This window comes from Eleginops maclovinus, chromosome 16 (assembly GCF_036324505.1).
Source record: "Eleginops maclovinus isolate JMC-PN-2008 ecotype Puerto Natales chromosome 16, JC_Emac_rtc_rv5, whole genome shotgun sequence".
In the NCBI taxonomy this organism is placed as follows: domain Eukaryota; kingdom Metazoa; phylum Chordata; class Actinopteri; order Perciformes; family Eleginopidae; genus Eleginops; species Eleginops maclovinus.
In genome coordinates, this window is record NC_086364.1 from 13,467,274 (window position 1) to 13,493,416 (window position 26,143).

The following is a 26,143-nucleotide window of genomic DNA, read 5'->3' on the forward strand; positions in this document are numbered from 1 at the left end:
GCAGCATCATAGCTACAGCAATACTCATGTTGGTCAGGGAGATGGTGAAAACACCATGGCTTTTTGAAAGCTGTTCCCTTTTCATCAGCTTGCCTGATTTGAAATGGCTTGATTGAAATGAGTTTTATTTAAGATTGGCCCGATGCTGCCTCACTTATGCATGCAGGCATGATACTGCAAAGTTGCCATGGATTACCAGTCTTTGCCAATCAAATGTGGTAATACCAGCCATTTGCTTCAGCTTTGTTCTTCACTCTGTTATGTGTTCCTGTGTAGACACTGCTGCTATTTGTCACACATGTTGCTATTATTGTTTTTCCAATATGAGTGTGCTCCCCTCAGAAAATAATGTGTTCCCTAACAAGTTCCAGCACACACACACACACACACACTCCCTCTCACACACACAAATAGATACAATACACATGTTGCTGCATCCATATTGACACCTCATCTATACCATCTCGCAGAGAAAATCAGATTTCTCCACAGTAACAGATCATCTCACAGCTCTTTCCTCGAGACAGAAGTAAACTCCAACTGCAAATTGAAACATGAAAAATACAACCACACTGCCACCACAAGATGCATAGCTGTGTCTCAGCAAAGACATCAGAGGGTAATATCACATTCTATGTCACACCCCTAGATCTGTTTTACCCTCACAAACAAATATTATTTGCATGTATTTGTGCCTCTTTTAGGCTTAGGAGGATTTCACCATACATTTCTATATACATAATCATGAACAATAGTATATAACCTCTACAGCAAACCAAATGCCTCTTATCTCAGTGTTTGCTTAAAAGAAACTGGGTGGCTCTCAGAATGTTAATAGTATCAGAATGTTATATGGTTGTCACCCAAGGGACAACTCACTTAGGAATATTGCCTTGAATCAGCGGCATAATTGGTCTCCTCCAGTCTCACTTTGATGTAAATAACATTAGCAATTTTCCAGTCATTTCGCATTGATCTTTCACTGCAGCATTCTGCCCCAAGAAGCAGCTGGAAATTGAATGTCTTAAACTGGAGATGTGAAGGGTGCATTTCATTCAAGTTGTCTGAGAAACTGCACACCCTGAAAGATGCAACATTATTGGGATTGATTCTGTGCTTTGCTACAGGCAATTTCTGCCCACTATAGAGAAATGAGAACATGAAATGGTATACATACACATTCACTGACATTACATTTAATGGTCATTGCAAAGTCAAAGAATTACATTATGACTTCTCATTTTGCTATATACTGCCACTCCAGGGCCAAATCTTTATCACACTGTTTACTTTCAACACAATTCCTTTCATAAATCCACCGTGCTTTGTGACAACCTGACATTTGTTTAGTGAATGTTGTGTCCTATTTTATGTTCGGAACTATTGCTCCTTCCTGTGTTACTCCCCGTGACCTTCACCAGACTGATTCCTCAATTTATTATTTCTACTTCCTCTCCAAATCCTTGTTTAGAATGAATAGCTTGCATTAGAAAGCACTGCTATTGTGTTTCTGTTTTTTCTGTCCTTTCTCTCATTTAGTTCGCTCCATTTTAGCAGCTGATAGTGTGACAGCTGCAGCACTCTGCAGCATATTAAGAACCTACTTTCATTACATATGGTCATTTTGAGATGTAGAATGAGTGCAATTGTTAACAGCACCACATAAATAGTGAAACAATCAATGTGTACCACATTGCACTGCAGAGTTATGAGTTTGCTCTGAAAATAAATCTAATCAACAAATCAACAATTATGACTGCTTTTTTTTCCTTGCACATGGAAAGTAATTCATAAATCACAACACAGTTTGGATCGTTGTAAACGAAGGGAGGTAAAAATGTGAATAGGAGGAAGAATAATAAGAGAGCATGTCCCTGGTAAGTTTTAGGTCCCTGGCTGATAAAGGTCATTTATGTCATCTTCATATGCAGCTGTTGGAACTGGAAGGTAATTAAAACAGCTATTTACATGCAGAGCAAAATCATTTTTTACCACTTCTCAACTCTGCCTTTTGGCTGATCGCATCATACTGCTAAATCCTTGAGCCCATAAACCTCGCCATGGTATATCATGGCATTATAAAATACCCTGGGCATAGTAAAGATTAGGTGGGATGAATAGAGATATAGAAGCCAGAGGTCTCTTTTGATTTCACACTGGTTTTAGCATGCAAAATTCTTCCCTTCAGCCAACACTGCCATTAGTCTCCTGTGTGTATGATGCTGTTGCAGCATACCTATTCAACGCAACATCTAAACAGAGGAGAATCCCTATATTGGCTTTAACACTATGGTAAAAGACCATGTGGAGTTGGTGCCTTTTTACAGGTTGCCTTTACAGCTTGGCATTGCTGGAGGCGGGTTTTGAAAGCGAATGATTTCCAAAACCAATACTCGTATATTCACAGCAAGCATGGGCAGAATTGTGCAATGAAAACAGCATGTTTGACCCATCTGTGTCAATCCCACAGAGATGAAACTATTGTCTTTTCGGTCTGCATACATTAGCTGCCTTTCAAAAACAGTGAATTATGGCGCTTGTAATCATATCAATTGGTTGGAATAATCACATTCTACAGATGACATAGTAACATACTAGCTGGCTAAACTAAAGCCAATTGAAATGCCCAAGTAGCTTAGCATTGACAGAATGAGTTATGTGGTTTTGGCCTGTAGTGTAATGTAAATGAATGTGGTTGTGCTGGAGAGTTCCCATGTGGGTTGTGCATTGTTTAGGCTGTCTCGAAAGCACAAGACAAGGTGTATACAAACATTAGCATTCAGTCCAAATGCTCTGCACCCTCTCCTCCTCTTATTGTCAACACAATCACAGTGTAAATGAGATGACTATAAAATAAGGAGTGACTCATCCCTCTCAAACTGCATGGCAAGTTAGAGCATATGTCATCATGTTAAGTTGCATCCACTGTGCAGTGTCAGTTAGAAAAGTTTGCTCTCAAAGTGACTGACATCAATCACTATTTAGACATGAACAAAACGATAATGTAGCATACAGCTTGACATACTAACAATTGGTTAGACTGAGTTATGACAGCGATGATTCTCACAGATGTTTTGCAAAAGCTTTTCAGCTGACTGTCATTAAGAAATGATTCCCAATAGAGAGAGATTAAAACATTAGCAATGTGATCCTGTCCTGTAAATGAGGCTTGAAAGACTGCTCCCTTCCTCTTTCCTAATGTAATTGGCCGCAGGAGATTAGATGACCCATTAACAGTTTATTGAAGGTATTTGTAAGATTTGCCATAAAATGACATATTGATTTTCATAAAGCAACAATAAAGTGGGCAGTAAAGCACTTCCAACCATAACCCAGTTATAAAAGCATCAAGGCTGAAGAGATTTGATGGAGTTGTTCAGGCTAAGGGTTTAAATTTGTGATGAAGAAAAATGTATTTTCAGTATGCAGCCCACGTCTTTAAACTGTTTAACACCTGACTGTTAAAGCCACACAAGGTTAACAAAGCAAGACATCATTTTCATTAGAGAAAGCCACTTGAGCTAATCATCGCGAGCTTTTCTGAAGTGATTATATCAAAAACATAATTAGTGTCCTTGTGACGTCAAGACATATTTTTAAAAACTGGACAGCTGCAGTCACTTCAGTAGGCATGGGCTTACGATGGAGGTCGTTTGTGTCATTAGGAAAAAGGAGTCAAACATTTTCTCCTGGCACTCAATATGGCTTTAAAAATTTGATAGAATGCCAAAACGCAATCATGTCCTTTAAGTCCATTAAACATTAGCCACTGAGCAGGCTTGTGGTTGTCTTTTTGACAACATTCTTGGAATGAACAACACATTTTCACTTTTATTTTCCACCTCAGGCAATGAGAGAAGGAAGTTAACTATCATTTCCTGTTGATGCAACAGCCTACATCTGACATATACAGTCAGGCTCCAAAACTCCACGAAGAATGCCTGCAGGCTTTAACAGACTCAATAGCCTACAATTGAGCCTGTATCTATTCCCAAACGCACAGTCTTTATGTTTCATCCTGGGGTTTTCTACTGTCAAGGGATCATAGTCAAACACATCAGAAACAGCTTCATCTTGATCATTTCATGTTCGTGTTTCTTATATGTTATACGCACACAATACAACACTACCTATATGGAAAACTCCACTAAAAGAGACTGTTGTGCCTCAGCTGATGCCATCCCAAAGTAATTATGCTAAGATCAAGTGATAATTAAGTAAATTCAAGTGTAATTTATGTCGGGCTATTTTTACAAAATGACCACAAAAGACTTCTTAGAAAAACGAGAGAGATCTGTAGACTCTTGACGTTTGCTGGATAGATTCTGATCTGGACCTGCTGTCCTGCTCTCGCAGGTCTTTATTGATTTAACTCTGTTGTTTCTGACTCAACAATGGCTGCCAGAATAAAATAGTAAAATCTCATCTCATAAATCTTGACATAAAGAAATACCCAGGGAAGCCTTCAGGTTGATATAGTTCTGTAATGTCAATGTCAGATATTTGGTCTATTTTAGGTAGGTCAAGATGTGTCTTGTGACCTAACAATGTGTTCTGTCGGTTCTGCGGTCATATCACAAAAGTACATATCTTATGTAATTTCTGTCTGATCTACCATCTTGAGAGAGCATCAGACAGAAGGAGATGATCTGTGTGAATGCAGGCTCTCCTCTCTTGGCCTGTCATCCCCAAACACCAATCCTTGCAGCAACAACTTTCAGTTACAAAGAGCTGTAGTCCAGTGCCATCTAGCCTTCTCCTGAGGCTCTTTCCATCAAGCCAAGACGTGTCTGACTAGTGTTGACAGGGATTGTCCCCAACCAGGACCCTCCAATGTTTTGTTGCACACTGGATGGGGGGTAATCATGATGAAGGTAGGTAGAGTGCAAGCCACCGGCACCCTAATGGAGTGAGATGTGGACTTAGTTTGGATGTGAATGTGTGCCGCAAGGCCATGCACTGACTGTCCTCTGTGCTTCTGTGTCACCTCAACACGGTTCACCAAGAGTGGATGTGACTTCATACACTGCCAGAGCCAGAAAAACCCGCTCTTTGCTTTATATCACCTCTGTCTTGTCTTTCAGCCATCCCAGCAAGCCTTCAAAGCAAAGGTGAGAACGGTAGCTTCCCAATGTGGCATGGCCTTCTCAGGGCATCCATGTCCTGGTAACAATTTTTTACTTCTACCAAGGAAAATGACCAGCTTTTTAAAAAGTTCTATGTACAAATAGAGCCAGTGAACGTGGGTTGTGTAATTTTATAGTAGAAGGGTTTATACAGTAAGCCATCTTCTTGGTCTGAAGAAAAGGCTCTTTCATTTCCTAAAGTTAGTGAGATGGCAGCACACTCTTATGAATATATGCATTACTGGACCAATTCAAACTTTGAATATCTGCTAAACTTTATGCGCATAGAGAATAGCATTTTAGGTAATCAGTTTTTTACTTACATATCAGAAAACTAACAAATTACTCTTAGCTTGATGGTACTCTTGTGGTTTTCATTTGTTTTTGTTCATCCACAGACCCACTGAAATGCCTTACAGTGCTTCTTGGGATTTCTTTTTTGCCCTGCTGTTCAGCCAAAGTCTGAACCGATGTTTTCTTTACCTATCATGATTATCACTTCTGCTAAAGTATGGTGTCCCTGAAATCACTGAGAATCAATGCATACGGTCGTACTTTCTCATTAAGGGGACCATGTTTTCAACCCTTAAATGTCAGTGGAGTATAGTTCGAAGGCTGATGAACTGGGACTTTACTGTATATCTTGCATTTTAGTAAACCAATCAGGTTATTTCAGGCGAGGGGAAGTTCACCACATTGCCTTTTGATATCAATATAACATATTGATTCTCAGTGGGATATATTTATCTTACCCTTTTATATTATAAATCAATATATGGCATTTTATTCAATGTGAAACAAAAAGCAAAAATTGATGTTCCATTCACCTATAATACCAAACTGCTTTGATTGAAAACGTGTCTTCAATAGCCTTATAACATTGAAATTAGCTTTCCCAATCACATACCTTTTCTAATCCTGGACCAGCTCATGTCTCATTCATTCATTTGTCAGTCCCTCTCCACCTCTCTGTTATTCCAATTTCCTGTTTCCCCCGTCTCCAATTTTCTTTCACATTCTCTATTTCAAATGTCAAGTAGCAGCTGCCAGTGCCTTGCCATTGCGGTTTGTGCTCATAAATCTGGGCTAATTCTCCACCTCTCTTCCATGGTGTATAAATCTTCTCACTCTCAAGAGCACTGGTCCTTTTGATGAATGGACTAGAGAAAGTGCTGAATGCTAAGCAAGGTTCAGTAGTATGCATGGTTTACACAAACAGAGAGATTGGGATGCTACATTTAGCAGGACATGTCTTTTTTTAACTGATTAGATTGTTCTCCGTGCCTCTAATGTAGAAAGAATACAGAGGCATTTATACAGCTGACACTAAAATGAGCGAGATGCTGGAATCGTTTTCAGATTGTGTGTCATCATAATGCTCCTTTTTTTAGTAATATGTCTGTGTCCATCCGTCCATGCACATGTTTTGTCGCCATAATAATTAAGGTAGAGAAAATGAGTGTGGTCAGCACAAGGGAGCCATAGGCCCATTACCTAACCCAATTGTCTCATAACTTGACGGCTCTGGCCTGATTTTATGTGTGTAAGATCAAGATGACAGCTTAGTTCAGAAATGGGTGTAATTCGAGTAATAGTGCTGAAAATAGGGGGGTAGTAAGGGTCCATTGACCTTCCCACCTGAAAATCCTGGCCCGATTTCACAGATTTCATGGGATGTTTTGTGTGATTTTTCACCTGCATTACTTTATCCTCAAGTTCAAAAAGAAGCAGGTTAAAAATATGCCAGAAGAAAACCATAAAATTTAGTTTTGAGTAGTTATCTTAATGCACGTTGAAAAGAAGGCAATGTTCTGTATATTTAATTTGTATAAGAGTAATATTCAAGGATAAGAGTAATATTCAAAGCCATGTGCAAAGGTTGACTTTTCATGCTCCACAGAACTACTGGTGTTAAAAAAAATACAATTTCCGCAACATTTACGAATGTATTTGCACTGCTCTACCGCTCACTTGTGTAACACACTAAGGTATGTCCTTGCATTCAAATGTGTCGACAAGTTCACTCAAGTGCCTAAGGCCCAAGTTATGTTTGTGTGTTGGTGGGAGTGTGTAAGCTAGTGTCTGCAAAAAGGAGGTATCAGCAGCAAAAAGAGTTGCCAGAACAGAACCATTAATGCCAGTTCTAAGTAGTTATTTTAATGGAAGAAGAAAAAAGGAGGCAATGTTCTTATGATTCAATTCCTCAGTAAAGGATAGCAGTAACATTCAAAGCCTTGTTCAAAGGTTGAGGTTTGACTATGCACGACACTGCCTTGTCTATTGCCATAACAACATCAGTCTGGGCGAGTTTGGTACGGAAGACTAGTTTGTTGCCACATAAGCGCTGCCGCGGGTGGGTGTTTTGCTTAATGAGAGGGAATGAGCCTTTAGTGGCTGCTAATAACAAACAGTTGTTATTTATTTCTTGATTAATACCAGCTGCTTGAGTAGGCTCAGTTGATCTCCATGTCAACACACATTACCAAGTCAGCTTGACCACTTGCTGAGAAACCAATCATAATCGATCGTCTCGCCTTACCGTGGGCCACAAAGAGACAGACACCCTGCCAGCATGTTAAGTGCCAGAAACACTTCTTCAAACAGACATCATGATGACACGGTCTCTTGGCACACTCTGGGCATTTGTCCATCACTTTGAACAGTAAATGAAAGTGCCAGAGATGACATCAGTCATTATGAAAAGCCAGCATCAACACCACATGATACTTTAGAGGTGATGATGGAAATGCTGTAGTTGGTCTCTAGATGGTAAACAGGGGTAGAAATTGTTGTCTGAGCTGAGCAGAAAAACATACATCACTGTCTGAAACATTTGATGTCGAAACACTCCCTGGTCAAACGTTTCTAAATGATCTAATCAACAACCGCAAGATGAGATCTGAACATGATCGAAAGCCTCAATGTCACATGTTTCATCAGCGGTTTCTTAGAAATACACAGTAATAATGTGTGAATGTACCCTTTAATATCTTATTTGAATTCAAAATCATAACATCAAGATTGATGTTATCATGCTGTCTGAGGAAAGTAACATACCAAAGTAAATGGGACAACAAAAAAAGATGTGACTCAGATGATATAAATTGATGCCCTCTGGACACAGACACCTCTGTGGACCCAGTGGGCCAGTCTTAATCAGGTGAGCCAAACAGAATTGGCCATTTCATTTTTTCTGTGGTGGTAGCGTCGCCACTGGCCCAAAGGTCCTACACAGCTCCAGATGGCCAGGGTGTCCTTGACTGGTAGGAGCATAACAGTTAAAGAAGCAGCCCTCTGGAGAGGTTACCCATACAAATCTCTACACAGGATGGAGTTCCAAGTGGCGAGTGAGAGTATGCCTCAACAACTACTTCCAAAAACATTTAGTAAGGAAGTACAGTAAAACTAACCCTGCTCTGTTGTAGCTGCTGTGGTTAAATAAATCCCAGAGAGGTTCATCTGTGTGAAGGTGAACAGTGTTTAGCATTGTGTTGATGCTCAAACAAAGTCATGCGGTTAGTGGCCCTGTGAAGGTAGTCGTAGGCCGAGTGGAGCTTAAAGCAAATATCACGTTTTCCATGTTCACACTAATTAATCCTAACCTTAAAAAGGAAGATGCTATTATAACCATAATAAAGAAGATAACCTTAAAAAAGGGATTGAGTTAGTATGGATATCTGAACATAATGTAATGGCAGTCCACGCATTGCAGTATTTCTTAGAATTAAATTCACACAAGGACTTTAACCGATACCTACCAAGGCCTCTCCCTGCTAACATCTTTTCCCCCTGTCATCTCTGAATGTGACATCCTACCTGCCAATTAGATCTTGCTTTCTATCCAGTTGATAGGAGTGATGTAGGGATTCAGGTGGTGAAGCAGAGCCCTTAGGCGATGGCTCGGGTAACATATGAGTGTCTTGCCAATCCTGATGAAATGCTGGAGTCGCCCGCTATGCTGCATGCCCTCCTTGCTGTCGTATATCAACCAGCTCTGCCATATCCTCTCTGACAGGTTCAGTGAATCTCTCACTGTTTTTACTTTTTAAACTGTTACTCATTGCTTATCTTGAGTCATCATCCCAAGGCAGGCTGTAGAAGAACATCGTGGACATCATGCCTGCCGCTGTTGAGCCAAGTGTTGAAGTGATGGAACTTTAATTACAACTATCCAATGCGATATTTCTTGTGATACCTCTTTTGGATAGTAGAGGACTCATTACAGATGTATGCTAATGTCTTGTGCAGTTAAAAAACCCTTTAATAAAAACCTTGCTCCACAGCACAACTAGTGTTCAAACAATTTACATTTCAGCTACATACCATTTTTATTGAAAGTTATCTCCCTCTTGTATGTCCATGCATTCAAATGTGTTGACAAGTTCATTCAAATCCCTTGGGCACAGTGTATGTTTGCATATGTGCAGGAGTGTGTAAACTGGTGTCTGCGAGAAAAGGCGGTATCAGCAGCATTAATCTAATTATCCTGACACTAAGTGAAGTGCACAAAGGGATTATGGAGGTTAAGTACTGCATTCCATTAGTGGTCTGACACTTATCACCCCAATCAATTCATTATCTATAATTATCCCTGATATCAGTGAAAAAGACAGACAAATTCTGCTGCAGTGTAAGAACTCCCATAACTGTGTGGTACTTTCAGTGTGTTGAATACAGAATGCCTGAAATAGCCTCATTTCCACACTCACAACAATTCACTTCCCCGGGATGCACAGAACCAGGGAAGGCTGGGGATTAAGCTGAATTGTCACTAGGGTTTGTATCAGTGCATGATCCAGGTATGAGAGTCAGAGTGAGTGGGAGGTGAAAAAATGCTAGTCACCCTCAGGTGCAGAGGGGTCTACTTAGCACATGAATAATGTAATGAAATAGCTGGTGATTTATTCTACAGGAAACACAAGGTTTTGACAGAATGTTTTCAGACGGCCAGTGTTTGTAGGTGGCTGTGTGTTTTAACACCTCTGTAGCCTACATTGCTTGATGCTTGAGTGCACATTAGTGTCTGGATGCAGCCCTCTGAGTAAATGCCATAGAATGTTTAAGTGGGAATCCTGTGCTAGGTGCCGGCCACTGAGCTCATCACAGGTGAGAGCCGTGTGTGGGCTGCTGTCACCTGTCCTCCATCAGTCTTCCTCCCCTGCCTGTCCCCAAATCTCACAGCTGCTCATGTCATTCATTAATAGATGCCCTAGGGCCAACAATAGCTCGCAACAACCTTTTATTACTGTCAATTTACTCTCAAAGTCGTCAAGGTCAAATCTGCTTCACTGACGTTCTACTGTCACACACAGTGGGCTGATATTTTTGTTATAGAAAACAAGAAGGAATGTGTTTTACTGAAAAACAGGAGGCTTGTGAAAGAGAGAAAGAGACAAAATGATAGATAAGAAAGGGAAATTATAAAATGTCAGGAGAGCTGCCATGTGAACAGATGTAGTCTGTTCTCTGTCCTTGATTAACCGTGATGAGTATAGCTCCTGTGAGAATACAATATGTAAGTAAAAATATAAAGGCAATCTGTTTCCTGGGTAGTGTTTTTATCACTGGATCATTGTTTATTTTATGGAAGGGAATCATCTGTTTTTAAAGACGGTTGAAGACTTAATAAAATGAAATGACACATCTGCCACATACTGAAGTTATTTTGAGTTTGATAAATCATCTTCAATATAACTTCCTGTACGATCCATTCTTATTGTACTAAAGACATTACTATACAACGTGTAACGTGGAGGAGTACAATATGTTTAAGTGATATAAGGGTTTCAAGGTTTATTTGTCAGCTGTGAAATGCTCCTGGGGCTTGAAAAAAAAAAAAACTAGTTTGAAAAGAGAAATATGGGTACAAAGGCAATAAAGAAACATATGCAATATGTGTAAAATGTCATAAATTCAAGGCAAACTATACAATAACATGTCCATTAACAGCAAAGATGCAATGTGCTGTATGTGTAGGAATGCTGACTGTATTCTTCCACATTGCTTTTCTATTTGTTTATTTGTGTAGCACTGGCCTGTTTAGCAGAGCAGCCCGTTACAGCGGCTACTCGTTGTGAAACTCAACTGTGGGGTGCACCGAACGTGGAGGACAAGGAAAAGACAAAAAGACTCTCTGCTGCTTCTCATGGCACTCACTCTGCAACTCAGCGCAGCTGCGTGCAGGAAGGCCCTTTATTAGCCACGCCCACCACACAGGTGGCTTGTCAGTGTGAATCACAAATTAAGTATGCCATCATTTATGGAGACAAAATAAACAATAATTGAGAGCACCATTCAACACATTTGCTTTTTACATGCCTCACACAAATGGCTCTGAGAAAATATAAAAGTAAATATAAGGACTTTACCTTAACTGCTCATTTCCTGTATGTGTATTGCAGTGATGAATGGGCGTATGTCAGTGTGGTATATGCCATATACAATTACGTACATGGGGTGCTGGTTCAGGTCCGTCAATTGGATCATTGGTTGAACACCACTACCACTCTACTGTATGTCCTGAATACCTTTTTTGTTAGTTTGTTTTTGTATGTGCCTTGGGGTTGTGTTGTTCTGTGTTTGTAAAATGAACAAAATGCTTGAAAATCAGAAACATTTTTATTGCCAAATAGGTTAACACATACGAGAAATGTGTCTCGGTTTACATGGTGCATACATAAACACAGTTAAAGGAGATAAAAAGTCAAATAAAAACAATTGAAACTATTATAAGTTTAGATATAGAAAATTACTTACATGAAATCTAATCAAATAATCAAATCAAGTATGTGCAGTGTTGTTATGGAAGTGGTTGAGAGGTGGAAACATTTTTTTGTGCTGCTTTCGAGGTATCTGAGGTTAAACACCAAAGGGAAATGTAGGCTGAGCTGTAAGAAGGGAGAGACAGAAGGAACACTGGGCCAAGCTTCCATGTCCTGAGGGCACAGCTGAGCCTTATCAGCTGATGACCCTCCCACAGCAGCCTATTGACTCCAGAGGTTGCCTTTAAGACGCGGGTGTATCTCATCAATGGGTTTGGCTTCAGACTGTTGATGTAATGATGATCATGTAAGATCAGTGTGGCACTGAAGTATCTGTTTTACTCTCACTTGGAAAGTCAGGATACTTCTTCAAACTTCAGTGTGCAAAGTAAGTGCTCTTTCTTTTTTACGTCAGCCTTTATTTGATGTGTAAAAACGGGATCATTACAATAACTCTGCACATTGCTTTCTCCATAAAATGTACTGTTAAGAACAAACAAAAATATATTTATTCCTCCAAATTGTTTCGAAACATATGGTATACTATTGCTATCTTGATTTATTTATTTGTTAACTTTGTTTTTATAGAGTTTTAGAATGAAAAAGTACAGACATAAAACAAAATGGGTCTGAGGGGTGTATTTCAAAATCACATATAAAATGGTTATAAAACTGCAAAGTGTTAAGGGTTCTACTATTTTGGAGGGAAACCATTTCACAGAGACAGTATCAAACTACATGTTCTATAAAAACGTCTGCCTGCCTGCGAGTACTTAGTAAAGGTGAGGGTCTGTACAAACAGATGTCTAGGGAACAACAGATAGGTTGAGCACAATGTGTCGAGGTCATCCCTGTCAATGGGTTTCAAAACAAGTTAACATGGCCTAAATTCAACTCTGATGTGAAGGGGTATGTCACAAGCCTCAGATAATAAAAAGGAAATAGGTTGTTGAGGATACGCACAAGTAGGAAGGCAGAGTACCTGTAATCCCGTCCTGTATTAAGACAAAGTAGTCAACATTTCCATACTAAAAGTTTAATTTTCAAGCCCTATTCACTGTTTTTCTGTTGGGCTTTCTTGAATGTTCTTTTTTCTTTATCAAATGGTTTCAAATGTGAGTTTCTTTATCATTTAGAAGTAAAAATATTGCAAGGAGATAATGAATTATCTCTTAGACAATTATTGACTATATCTGTGCTACTCCTCCCAGGAATGTAGGTCAAATTACATTACTTACTTACTGCATTCTCTAAACCAGAAATCCAGAGGGATCATTGTCCAGCAGTTCACTTTCTCTGAATGTTCTCAGAATGAGTAGTTTTTACCCGAATAGTGATCAAAGAGGCAAGTCGTGTTGGCTGCTCTGTTCCAAATGTTTCCATCTTTCCAAAGGTATTTGGCCTTTCCACATAAATCCAGAAATCATTATTTTCCTCTCATTATTTAGTCGTTATATTCTGTCCAGAAACTTGGGTGTTTGGTAGCACTTTTGTCATAATTAAATCAGTGTTTATTCATTCATGCTGCATTGCTCATTATCCTTGCTTCCCACCATCTCTACCTTGAAGGCCCCGTGACAAGTACGCCTTAGAAAGAGTGTCTCTGTTGAATTTCAAGCCCAGAAGAGGAAAAGAATGCTTCTTTGGTGTGATGAGTATTTAGAGTTTGTGTTAACACAGAATAACACTGTTGGAATGACATTTGAGGTTAAAGATTTGTTTGAAGGGTAGAATTGCTGTTCAGGCTGACTTCATTCCTTATCGTATGAATGTTGGAGATGGCGGAGCAGGCTGGAGTAAGGCCTCAGGGATCAAAGTATGACATCAAGCATTTTATCTAAAGTTAGGACAAACGGTTCACAGAGACATCCGCAAATACTGCAAGAACTTTGGGCTTAACTTGAGCTAGCAGGAAACTTGTACAATGCTGAGGACAGGCTGACAGTCAATTATAAGCATCTTCTTCTCCCACCGAGTTTCTTTTGTATACAGCCGCAATTCCAATTCGAGACTTGAAAAGGAGTCCATTTTTCCAGACAGTGATTTCTTCCAATAACTCGTCTCCCCTTGTCTGTGTGTATTTTTAACAGGCAGACCCATGGGGTTACAGTCTTGCAAGCCTTGCAACTCCTGCCTGCAAAGTAAGGAGGACTGCAGAGCGGCTGGTGGCTGCTCTTGTGTGTGTGACTACTGGAGATACTGCTCTGAACACTGCTGTGACATCTGCTGCCAGATGTGTGTGGACGTGTGCTCTGGGTTGTGTTCAGGAGACTGCAGCTACACATTCTGTACCATCTGCCTCAGCATGGCACAGAACTGTATCTCCTTTTTTACCACCCAAGAAACTGAATCATCAGAGTCACAACGTAAGTGTCCAAGTAAAAACAGCTAATATTCTGATCATCTACTTCAGCTATAATACATTTCACCTAAATGTTTTTATCTGCTTTAGAGGCTTTGAGTGATCCAGTACAGCGTGGCAATTGAAAGATGACAGACCAATGACTTACAATGTAAGTTCAATTCAGCTACATAGCATTTGTTTTGAAAAAAATCTAATTACATTTAAAAAACCAAATGCTTTTGACTTGGTGTAGGGTTTTGCTGCAACCGGGTCTTTTTCTTTCATGAAAATTGAGATTTTAGTTGCACTGTAACCAAATGAGGTTTTTTCCTTTGAACTTCTTAATCCACATTGACCTCTAGAAATCCTGCCAAGCGTACTATGGAATGGATCCAGCCATTGTTATTGTTTGCTTCCAAGTGCATTTCAGTGATAGTCTAAGTGCATTTCAGTGGTAAAGGGATTTTTGATCCCAAGACAGAACCGCATTTGAAGAGAAAACAATGATCAACCTTTATTATACAAGGGTCAAAACTGGCCTCTGTGTAGAGCATGTGTGTATTAAAGTATCAATGTATGTGTGAATGTGATCATAGGAAAATGTTAAAGCTCTTCCCCATAGGGTTGGAATGCACTCTTCTATAAATGCGGTCAATTTAAAATGTACCATCTCGTCTCAAGTCATGCAGTTGATATTTACTGTTTTAACAAAACATTTAAACATCTATATCACAATGCCAGGCTGAGGATCTATCTCATTTGCATCAAGTTCATTGTTTTTGGTTTAAGGGTGTGCATGATTCAGTTTTTTTCCTATGTTTGGTGCGAAGAAAACTGAAAGCACATCTTGTTGGGTGACTAGTGTTGTGCTTGTACACTCTGTACAGGCTGATTCAGTGACTAAGGAGCAGCACTGTAGGGCAGAGAGAGTCTGCGAATAGATTTTTTAGGTGAGGAAATGGGGGAAATGGAAAGGACTGAAGAAAATACTTAGTGTAAAAAAACTCGATCTTCCATTGCAGCAAAAGGAAGAGGTGTCTCATAAAGTAATAGTGCCACTGTGAAAAAAAAAAAGGAAAATGTGTTTTTCAGAAAAAGTGTTCTGGAAAATGAATGACCTTCAGCCTATGATTCAACATGTTTGTCAGTGGAGCCTTTATAAATAGGGTCGTAATCTTTAACAGGCAATAGTACTGCATGGAGGAGCTGGATCACGGTAGGACACGAGACAACATACATTAAAGCATGTTAATGGTTAAATCAAGCAATAAAGTATATTTCAATTAGAAGTAAATGAGAATTTAACTCAGTTATTGTAGCAAAAAAACAATGGCTATACAGATAGCAACACATCACACAATTACAGTAGCAATAGAAACAATCCAGCATAAGCAGATCAATGAAAAATGAGGAGCATAGTTAAGACAGATGGTAGATCAATCATAGTGAGAAAGCAGATTTGAGCTTCAAGGCAATTTAACAAAAGCAGATGAGAAGAATTGAGGGTGTCGTTTGTTCATTTGAAAGGTTGAATTCAACTTCAGTCTGCAAAATATCCTTCAGAAAACAGATTTAAAATATGTTGTATTGTAGAGCATGTGAGGTCACAGTGCAGTTAGACATTGCCCATGTTGCACTTACACGTAATGCACTTACCAGGATCCCCTATGCAATTTGAAGCAATTCAGTGCAATAACAGCAACACAAACAAACAATCTTCAAACTTTACAATGACCATAAAATGATTCATACAGGCTGTTAACAAAGATAAGATTTATTATTGCAGTGCTGGATTTTATGAGGCAGTACAGGTGTACCTAATAAATTAATACCTACACAAGCCAGCACCATAAATCAAACAGTCATTTAAAGTGATTTATACATTTGTTTTTCTGATCAGGTTGTACTGTTATACAGAAGGTATATCCATTTTTCAGCCTAATTTCAACACATTCATATGCTAATGTTGTATTTACAGGCAAAAACACCTTTTATAGTGAATTTCAACTTGCAAGCGATCGCAGTGGCAGCATGAGTTTGACCCACAGCATGACCTGCAGACAATAACATGGTCAGGAAGATATGGATATTCGTCCTTTACAACAGATTGATTGACAAGCGAGTGTTGAGGAAAGTCTGATTGCTTCCTTCCACATGCAGCGATTGTGGGGCCAAGCTCTGCTGCTGCCTAATGACACCAGAGATGAGAGGCACACATACTTTGACAACAGGTCTGAAAAGAGCTCTCTGCACGGCGGCAGTGTTTGGATTTGTAAGTTCAGAGTTCATGAAATGTTTTGTGTTTGAAGTGAAAACAAATCACGAATAGGGTATTGTAGGATAAAATACAAGTTTTGAATTTGTATGTCTTTCTATTTTCAGAACAACGGACCGTTACAATAGGCTCAAGCTTATCATCGCTATCATGGCTGAACAAAAGCTCTGTGAACAAAACCAGCCTTCCTGGGTCCAACACCTGTGACGGCAGACACTGTTTCCTACTAATACTCCTGTTGCCACCTTTCAATTCATGTGGATGGATATTTATTATTATTGCGTATCTGGATATTTTGTTACAAAAAGGACAACCACTTCAAGTGTATTTTTCAGAGACTCTTAGAGAGACAAACAGTATTCCCTTCCCCTCAACTAAGCGGAGCCATGCATTGTTCAACTCTGGAGGATTAAACTGGCCTCATCCTGGCATACAAGCGGTACTTCAAAGCACTTGTTGGATGTCTGCAAGATTGTTTTGTACTTTGAGGCAAACAAAAATATAATTTGGCTGCACACAGCGAACAATCTGATATCACTTCTGTGAGATACGGGCGCCTCAGGAAACAAGGTGCTATTTGCTTCCACTGAATTAGACCTTTTTATTATCCTCCATAAAAAAATTGTGAGTTTATGGAAATCTTAAATGATTGAGTGAGCAATGTTTCTGCATCGAAAGACACTTAGAACGAGCTCTTACGAAGAAAATCTAACAACACAGCGGACTGTGCCGGTTTCTGCTTTTGTTTTCTTTTCCTTCAAATCCCTCTAGAGTTTGCAATGCATTCAGTTCAACTCAAATTCATATCCCTCTCAAACTCATAGGATAAGCCGTGTGGCCTAGTTTACTCCTTGAACTGACCTTATCCTGCTGGAAATTTGCGTGTCTATATTTTTATCTACAGTAGCTCCTGTGAGTCCAAAACAATTTGTATATACCTCACTCACCTTGATTGATCGGCTGAGTTTGGTTCTTTGTATGGATTTTTCTTTTTTTTAAGCAGAGAGCCGAGGATAGAACGAGTGAAGTCTTATTTAATATCAGAAATCCAGTAGGAGCTCTGTGATTGAATATACTGTCCACAACTGTTGCATTGAGATTGTTCATACAGTATAGGGTACTAAATGACAAAAAAGCTGATGTATTGTGAATGTACTGTATATACTGGGTTGAGTCCTCTTATGTGTGGAGTTACAAACTAATGTCACCATAATGTTAAATACATTGTCTCATGGGGCTTGTCTTGAGAAATGTTTCATTGATAACCACCAGAATATGGGCGCACACAATGGTAACAGTAATAGGAAGTCAGGATGAGGCCCTAAACGACTGAGGATCTACTTCAACAATGTGCAGAAGGAAGAACCAAATGTAGGTTTTTGGGGATTTTTTCCCCACCTTTTCTGTCTTTCATAATTTTCCCTCTTTTCTTATCTCTTTGTGGCTGAGTGCATTTCTCTCCCCCTGCTCGCTGTCTGCGTTCTCCTCTCATGAATTGCATTGCTTTTACTGAATGTCTTCTGGTTAGGTGTGGAGAAATTCATTGTGTGCTGCTGTCACTCAACTAGATTATAGCTCTGGAGGATCTTTATTGCTCACCCTCCAAAAATAAGTAGGAGCCTTCTAACTTTGCCGGCCCAAAATATCTGTAGATGTCTGTTTTTTTTCCCCCATTGTGTACAAAAGAAACATGTGAGAAAAGGTTTGGAAGACTAAATCGGAATTTGATTCAACCAAGCTTCTATCAACAAATACTCGTACACTTGTAACCTTGTAGATGTAGAGATCTAAAAAAGCAGAAAATAAAGAGACGCGTGTCATTCAAAGCTTAAATCCCCTCATTTTATTTGTTCTGCAGCCATGTATTTTTGTGTCAACATTCCCACTGAGCTGTCATCTTATTAAGCCGTGGCCTTGTTAGGTTTCTAGTGTTTTGATGGCTAAAAGGTACCTACTGCTGTGAGAGGCTTTGCTCCATCCTTAGCACAATAGACACACAATGCTTGCTGCATAGAGAGCAATCTCAACATAGAAGAACCTATTGCTTCTCATTTGTCCAAATCAAACCGGCTGACTCATCTAAAAGAAACAATGTGAAGCCCTTTGAAGAGCCTGCCTCTTTCACTCCTAAAATTGTTTAGATCTTTAAAATGTCTCGGCTTGCAACTTTGAACGTGACAAATTGGGAGCACAGATTCACCTGGAACACTCCATTTGTGATGCAAGTAGTGGCTTAAAAATTTTTTTTAAAAGGGCAATGGTGTGTGTCCAATCTCATTCTCGATAGAGTGTAGGTGGGTTAGTGCATGGTCCGTCTCGTTCTACCCTCCTGTCGCATGTCAGGTTTTGAAATGTTTTGGAGATGTGCAGGTGCAAGGCCTGCTGACAAAGTGCAAGGAAAGCTAGGAGCGCTGCAGTTTGGTGAGGTAGGAGGCAATTATTTTTTTGGGTGAGATTGGGTTTTATTTTTGTCCACTCCAGATCTCCATCTTATCCTGCAACCCAGTTCTCCCACTCCATTTTCATCTCACCGTGCGAAAATTGAAAGTGATATAAAGATGTGAGCTAGAGATGGAGAAGACAGTTAGAGATGTTAAAAAAGGAGGGCAAGGGAATGGCAATAGATTCACAGGGAGATATAGTGGAGAGTGAGATTGAGGGTGGACAAGGTGGCAGGACAGATTTCAGCATTTCCAGTGCACAGCAGCAAATGTCTGACCAGATTTCTCATGATAGATTTTACTCATGTGGAGAAACAAACTATGTACCTATCGCACTCCAGTGGGTTATTCACTTCCCTTTAGCTTCAAAATATACACTTCTGAAATGTCAAGCATATAAAACCAGCAGTTTATAAAAAAATAGTCTACAGGGTGTTTGAGTAAAAAAGTATTACAATCAGTTAAAAAGCAATATATCTTTAAAATGTTTTTATATTTTCTGCTCAATCAGGGATAAAACATGATTGAATCCAACCACAAATCTAGCCCGGCCTACTCTCTAGTCAGACACACTCATAAATAGTGACGGAGACATTGCTCATCTTGGATGCATTACACGTTAGCATTTGATAACAGCGCCGTCTAACAAAACCTCTGCACTCCAAATGCATCCCAAATCCTGTGTAGAGTCCACAATGGAAAGTATTCAACAGATTCACCAGCGTGCATAAAAAGAGGAGAAAATCATTAGCTAAAAGTAGAGGGAGAAAATCAATGAATAGAAAAAGGCTCTAATTGCGATGGTAGCACGGTTGTGTTCAATTGGTTTGCATTCATAATGTATTGGTCGACAGCCCATTAGACAGCGTTAAAAGGAAATCAGATTCTGGCCTTCCTCCAAAGGCATTAGGTGATGGGGTCAGACCAAAAACCAAACTGGTAATTGACGAATAGATTCAGGTAAATTGTTGGTCCTTTGAAGGAACAACAATTTGGGTAATTGCATTTTTAACAGTGGGGGGGTTTGGTTTGTAGGCGTATTATGAATTGAACATAGTGTAATGGGCCCAGCAATATCCCCTATTACTTACAGCTCTTTAAACACATGTCCTCCCAGCTTAAATCCCAGTAATGCAGAATCAGTGTAGTACGTTCTTCAATGTCGCATTGGGGGAAATCGAGAAGCTATAAATATGTAAATAAAACATATGGTTTTGCACATGATTTGAAAGATGGATAACAGGGTTTTTTTATGTTCTGCAAGTATGAAGAGTCAGAGTCCGGTGAATAATAACAAACCCTCAAGAGCCACCTGTCAGTCACACTAATGGACACTAACAATAGTAAGGTCTATGGTTTTAAGGTCTTTTTTGTCTGAGTTTGAATTTCACAGTTGTGTCTGCTACTATGTTAAGTGTGGATTGCTAAACAGGCTAGACCGTTCTTTTGCTGGAAAGCTCTCTCTTTCTATTGCAGGCCTATATTCTCAAAATCAACATGCGTTCAAACAAATTATCTCTGCAGCTACCAGTTACCATGATTAATTCTCCTTTTTGGTTAGCACTTAACCAAATAGAAAATAAATGATAGTAAATGTTTGAACAAACATGTCAATAAATTAATAAAAGCCTTTTAGAGCTACTATGGCAATAAGCTATCATTCACAAAGGGCTGTCCCCATGTCACATTTTTAGTAGACAATTATTGTGGTCAAAATAATTTATTTAAAAAAAAGATCAGCCAACTCTTAGAAATGTGTATTGTGCATTTTGTGTCTCTTTTTGTCAAATTAATTACACTCAAAATACAATTCAAGGGAGTTGAAGAGAGAATGTCTGTTACCATTACTGTATAAAAGCGTATAGTTATTATCAGATGGATTATTCACACATGATTTCAATATTGAGTCTCAATCAATCATCATTTTCATCAATGCCGGTGTAGTGCAACAAGCTTATTTTCACATGAACAACAACACAGGATATGGTCTGCCTTTATTAAAGTATAAGGAATTTCTGGAGATTGAGTCAGTTTTTACCAAACTACTGTAGCTTTCCTTCAGTCTGTGAAGGACATTTAGTATGCTGAACACATCCACTAACAGCTGCAGACAATGGTTTGTTCACAACACATGCCAGTCATGTTCCAAAGCTTTAAGTGAATTCCAGGCGTGGTGCCACTGGCCTGAATAGAAACCTGACCTCACAGTAATGTGTAGGCTTCAATTTGATCACGGCAAAAAGCCCAGGCTAGGGAAATCTGATCTGCCGGTAACGCACCTTTACAGATCTGCCTCTCTGACCCTCCGACAGCACCTCCTGGTCAAACATAAGCCAGCAGCCTGGTTAGGAAAAAAGAGGAGTCGAGGTGGAGGATGTGGATGTAGACCCCTCACCCTGCAGGTGGGATTTTCAACAGTGGAAGAGACCTGCTGCTCAGTTACAGTGATGAACGACTTTGCCTACCCTCTGATAATTGCTCACTCAGGGGCAGAGAGAGGTCCATTAATCAAAATGAGCCTTGGTACTGCAGGACTCCTCCACCTATGGCAGACTCCAGTATGCCTCAACAACCCCAGGGCGGACCCGGAGGCATCCGCTTCAAAAGAATCTAGCTGGTCAGGACACTGTCATTCTGCAGTGACAGTCAGTGAACCCGCTGACGGTCTGCAATCTAACCTGCTGAACAGAGCAGACACGGGTAAGAGAAGGGAGGGGTCTCCATTAAGTGACTGCCTGAATAGAAAAGCCTCTCAACTTCAACGAGAAGCAAAGCACCTTTGGGATTGTCACATAGACTTTGTTGACATGCCTGAGAGTGAAAGAGACAGTAAATGTGAGAGAAGACAGGTGGAAAGAAGAAGAGCGGGAGCGGTCTTTTTTCTGCTATGATGAATTGAGGAAATACAGTGAGAGTAAAGGTCTGAGATTGGTTCTTGCAATAATGCATCACTTGGAATGTCTGTTCATGGCTGGTGACAAAGAGGTTTGCAATGTTTTATAAATAAAGGAAAGGATGCGGCCCGGTCACTTTGCCTCTAGAGCCAAATCCATTAGATCAAAGAAAAGTAATCTTGTTAAAGGACGCTCCTTCAGCTGGATTGATGGAAATCACAATCAAGGTCACATTCTCATCTGTTTAGGAGTGCAATTTAACGATTTGTGCAAGAGGAATACAATATGCTAAATATGTTAATCTTTGAGGGTTGTCTCTACACATTACGTGTTACATAAGTTTTTATAAACAGAAATGTATCTTATGCTGTTTCACTTTTTAAACACGTTTGCACACTGATATTTTTAGGATGGTTTGTTATCATTGAAACTTTGAATTCAGGTTAATTTCTACTGTATAAACTGAGATTGAAAAACCCAATAAAATGTTTAATTGTGTAGGATGGGCCATAAATAAACTCTATTTTTAAAAAAATATATATATTGACTAGTGACCAGCACCACACAGTTATGTCGACCCAGGTAAGTTGAAGGTTTTTTATTTAATATATTCCAGTAATATCCTTTGGGAAGAATTTACAATACGGACTTTGAAGCTGTGCTGTATGTCTACTCATAAAAATAATGCTTGTCATAATTGGCAGTGTGCCTTTGAACTTGTAGAAATTAATTTTCTTCAATATGTAGCCATTTTTTTATAACCCCTGACTCAACCTAGACCTTGAATTCCTACCATAAAATCACAAGGCCTCAAAAAAAAAAGATTCAAAATTGTATTTGAGGCAACAGAGACCATCATTGCTGTGAATTCATTATTTTAATTACAGGAGTTCAATGCATGAAAAGGTCAACATCATAATAAATATAATTAAGATGAAAATGCTGTCAAATGACTTTTTAGTGAAGAATAATTCCTAAATTGAACTGAGCTTGTTTTCTTCATAAACAATCATTAAGTCACACATTAAGGTTAGAAACCCTTTCATGCATGATTTATTAAATAACAACAAAAAAAATTCTTTAATATGCATATTTTACTTTAAAACAAGTAAGACAATCATGACAATAGCATGTGTTAAGTAATAGTGCAATTCAGTAGACACCATGCATTGAAGTTAAACGTTTTGGAAGAACTCACCGTAGGTCCGAAACAGTTTTTCTAAAACCTTTACTAAGATCAAATCGTATTAATACATGTTGCACCCATCCCATAGCTGTTTATATGTTCTAGTAGCACTAGCAGGGGCCTGGGATACTTTTTTTTAATAAATGTGGGGCTACGTTAACAACAATTACTATTATTACTTACAACATTTGTCACCCATAGTTATACTGTTATTTGTACATCTTGATGATACTTCAGATGACACTAAGTGTGCAACTAGCTGGGGAACATTGTGAATCATTAACAGCTAAAAGGAACAGAAATTTCCCTCAACAGATGGCAGAGACCAAAAACAGAGCTAAAAATATTAAATCAATTATAAATTCCTCATTGGCCAGAAGCACTAGTCCAAACGATGGATAATGTTGCTCAACAACTGCTGGATGTTTAAATGGGATGAACCTGTTTGAAGAAGCATTATAAAAGGGGACGATATAATGCTGAGTGTTGGAGAGGTTTGTGTCTATGTTGTGTTCACTACTTGTTTCTGCTGCCCCCAACTGGTAAAACAAATACGCTATTGCAGTTTTTTGTTGATGCGTCTAACTCTGTATACTGATATGACATATAATGATATGTTTTACTCTTATTATTATGATGAGGGCTAGAACCTGAGTGATGGCAAGGTGGAATGGGAGCAGCAAACTTTGGGGCCTCTATCAGTGGTGTGAGATCATTCACTCCTTCAACCCTAAAGCAGCTTCCAATGGTCGTCAGTGGAAAATCTTACCATTCCTGTCAGCTGGAGCCAAGTCCTATTATAATTCTAGGCTGAAGGTGGGCATGCTGAGCCTGGACCTGTTTGTGTGGATGCCCATGTTTTTAAATGGGTCTGTGGAGTCCACATTACACAGCTGGTCATTAAATGAAAATCAGTTACTCCCATCTCATCCTCACACACAATAAACTACCACCTAGCTTTCAAGCCAATCTGTAGGCACCCCGTTTATTTCATGGAGCAGTTTATGTGCTGTGTGGGTGTCACTCTTGTCCTGTCCTTTCCCTGTATACACCACACATCTGCTATAATGAGAGGGAGGACATTGAGCCTTGGCTTCAGGGACTCACATGGGAGCCCAGATTATTGTCCTTGCATTTTATCGCCTGTAGTGTTTTATCTCTGTATTAGCGCTGCACATCACATTAGATTCAGCATGGTGATTGAGACCTGCAGAGTAAATGAGCATTAATGGGCACCACGTTGCACACTGACAGAAAGCTGAGTTGTTGTCATATGGGGACAGATCATATTGTTCCTTAGGAATTATTCACTCTCCAGCTGTGCTTTTGGTCCATCCATTTAAAACACAGCTGGAACAACTGTGCTTCCACTTGCTCTCACTCACATCACAAGCTCATCTCTGAGACATTTGCATGAATTAATAGCAGCCTGGTGGTTCACAGTGCCACCTGCTTCTCACTCAGTGTGGAGACATGTAATGTAAAGCTTACAATGCAGGGCGTCTCTCCCCACTGGACCGCTCCGTCGGTCCAATCGGCTTCTCTTTTGCTTTGTTATAACATGAAGCCGACATATTAGGAATTACATTTTGTTGGCATCTGTTCAGCTGTTTCTTAGCAAGACTTAGTATTCATTGTAACGCTCCAGTTATCTATTTTTATTCCAATTTTGCCATAAACAATGATGACTTCTCTCAAGAATACATAGCGCTGCTGACACAGATTGTTTGAAAATCTGTGGGAATGAAGAATCCAATTTAGTGATTGATCTTTTACGTGTTGGCCAGACATGCCATTTTGCCTCTCCTTCAAGCGGCAGTGCTATGGCTGCGTGTACAGCTAGAACCTGACAATGAGAGAGAAGAGTGATGGTGTGTTCAAGGTGAAAACTAACTTTTTTTTAGTGTACACTCATCTATCTTCCTTCTCTCATTTTCAGGATCATGGTGCTCACTTGGTGAAAACATGTTCTTCACTAACAGTGCCTGCCAAAAACCAGTTGTGTTGTACCGAACTAATGAAGACGCAGCTGGCTCAACTGTCCTCAAGCTATATAAAGTGTTCAGAAAACTATTACAAAAAAACTGTTCTGTGCTCCAAGGCCAAATGTTTGGGCTTACAAACTGCACAAACCCCTCATTATTTAATGACAAACAGATTCCATTAGACAAAGGTTAACAGGTATTTTATGCTATTGTTGACAATGCAGATGTTGTCTTTTTATAGAAAATTGGATTTTTCTTATTTAAAAATCACAATTTCTGTAAATTCCATAAATAAAAATAATAATAATAATATACATAATTGAATAATGAGTATGATGCAGGTAGGAAGAAAAGAAATCTGCAGCATGTAATAAAAGTGAAGCAGGTAATGAAGAGCGTGGACAGTATTTGAATATCAGCGAGAGAAGCAAGATTGTTATCATTACAGTCTCCTCTCATTTCCACTGTCCGTGGGTCTATTCTCTGCAGCTGTGTATAACACACACACACACACACACACACACACACACACACACACACACACACACACACACACACACACACACACACACACACACACACACACACACACACACACACACACACACACAAACAAGAAAAATTGATTACCACCTCTTCCTGATTGCAGGCCCTCTGTCTTCTAAATCTAAATTGCAACTCCCGACACAAAAGCAGCCCATGTAGCTGAAGCCCACTAAATCAATCTCTGCCTCTCTCCAGCTCCTTTACTACCAAATAAAAAGTACATCCTTTTCAAAGAAGTGAAAAGCCCTAGAATATATGCAGGACAAGCTGTCAGCCTTCCATGACCTTGCATTCATGTCCAAGGCTGATGGACAATATCTCCACGAGTCTTCATGATGTGCTAGGAGATTAAATTGCAGCTTTCTCCAGAGCTGTTTCTCTCCTCGTATATAGTGGCACTTATTGTCCACATACAGTGTTAAATTCCCCTGGCTGCTGCTTCATATATTCCCCACACATCCTAAAAACAATTGAACATTATTCCACCAGGAGCCCTATCTGTGTAATTACCGACTGACTTAACATTCCATTGATTTGCATTCCAAATTATACAACACGCTGCATTTTAAACACTGACAAAACTGC

The 26,143-nt window shown here is 39.4% G+C and overlaps 1 long non-coding RNA gene across 2 annotated transcripts; it reads left to right on the forward strand.

The window, feature by feature from the left end:
- Positions 1-12,137: 12,137 nt before the first annotated feature.
- Positions 12,138-18,339, forward strand: LOC134877691 (uncharacterized). Of its 2 annotated transcripts, XR_010167609.1 has the most exons (5): positions 12,138-12,275; positions 13,978-14,253; positions 14,340-14,400; positions 16,210-16,503; positions 16,614-18,339. It is a non-coding gene; the product is annotated as an uncharacterized LOC134877691 (long non-coding RNA). The 2 variants fall into 2 exon arrangements; XR_010167608.1 differs by lacking the exon at positions 16,210-16,503.
- The last annotated feature ends 7,804 nt before the right edge of the window (positions 18,340-26,143 follow it).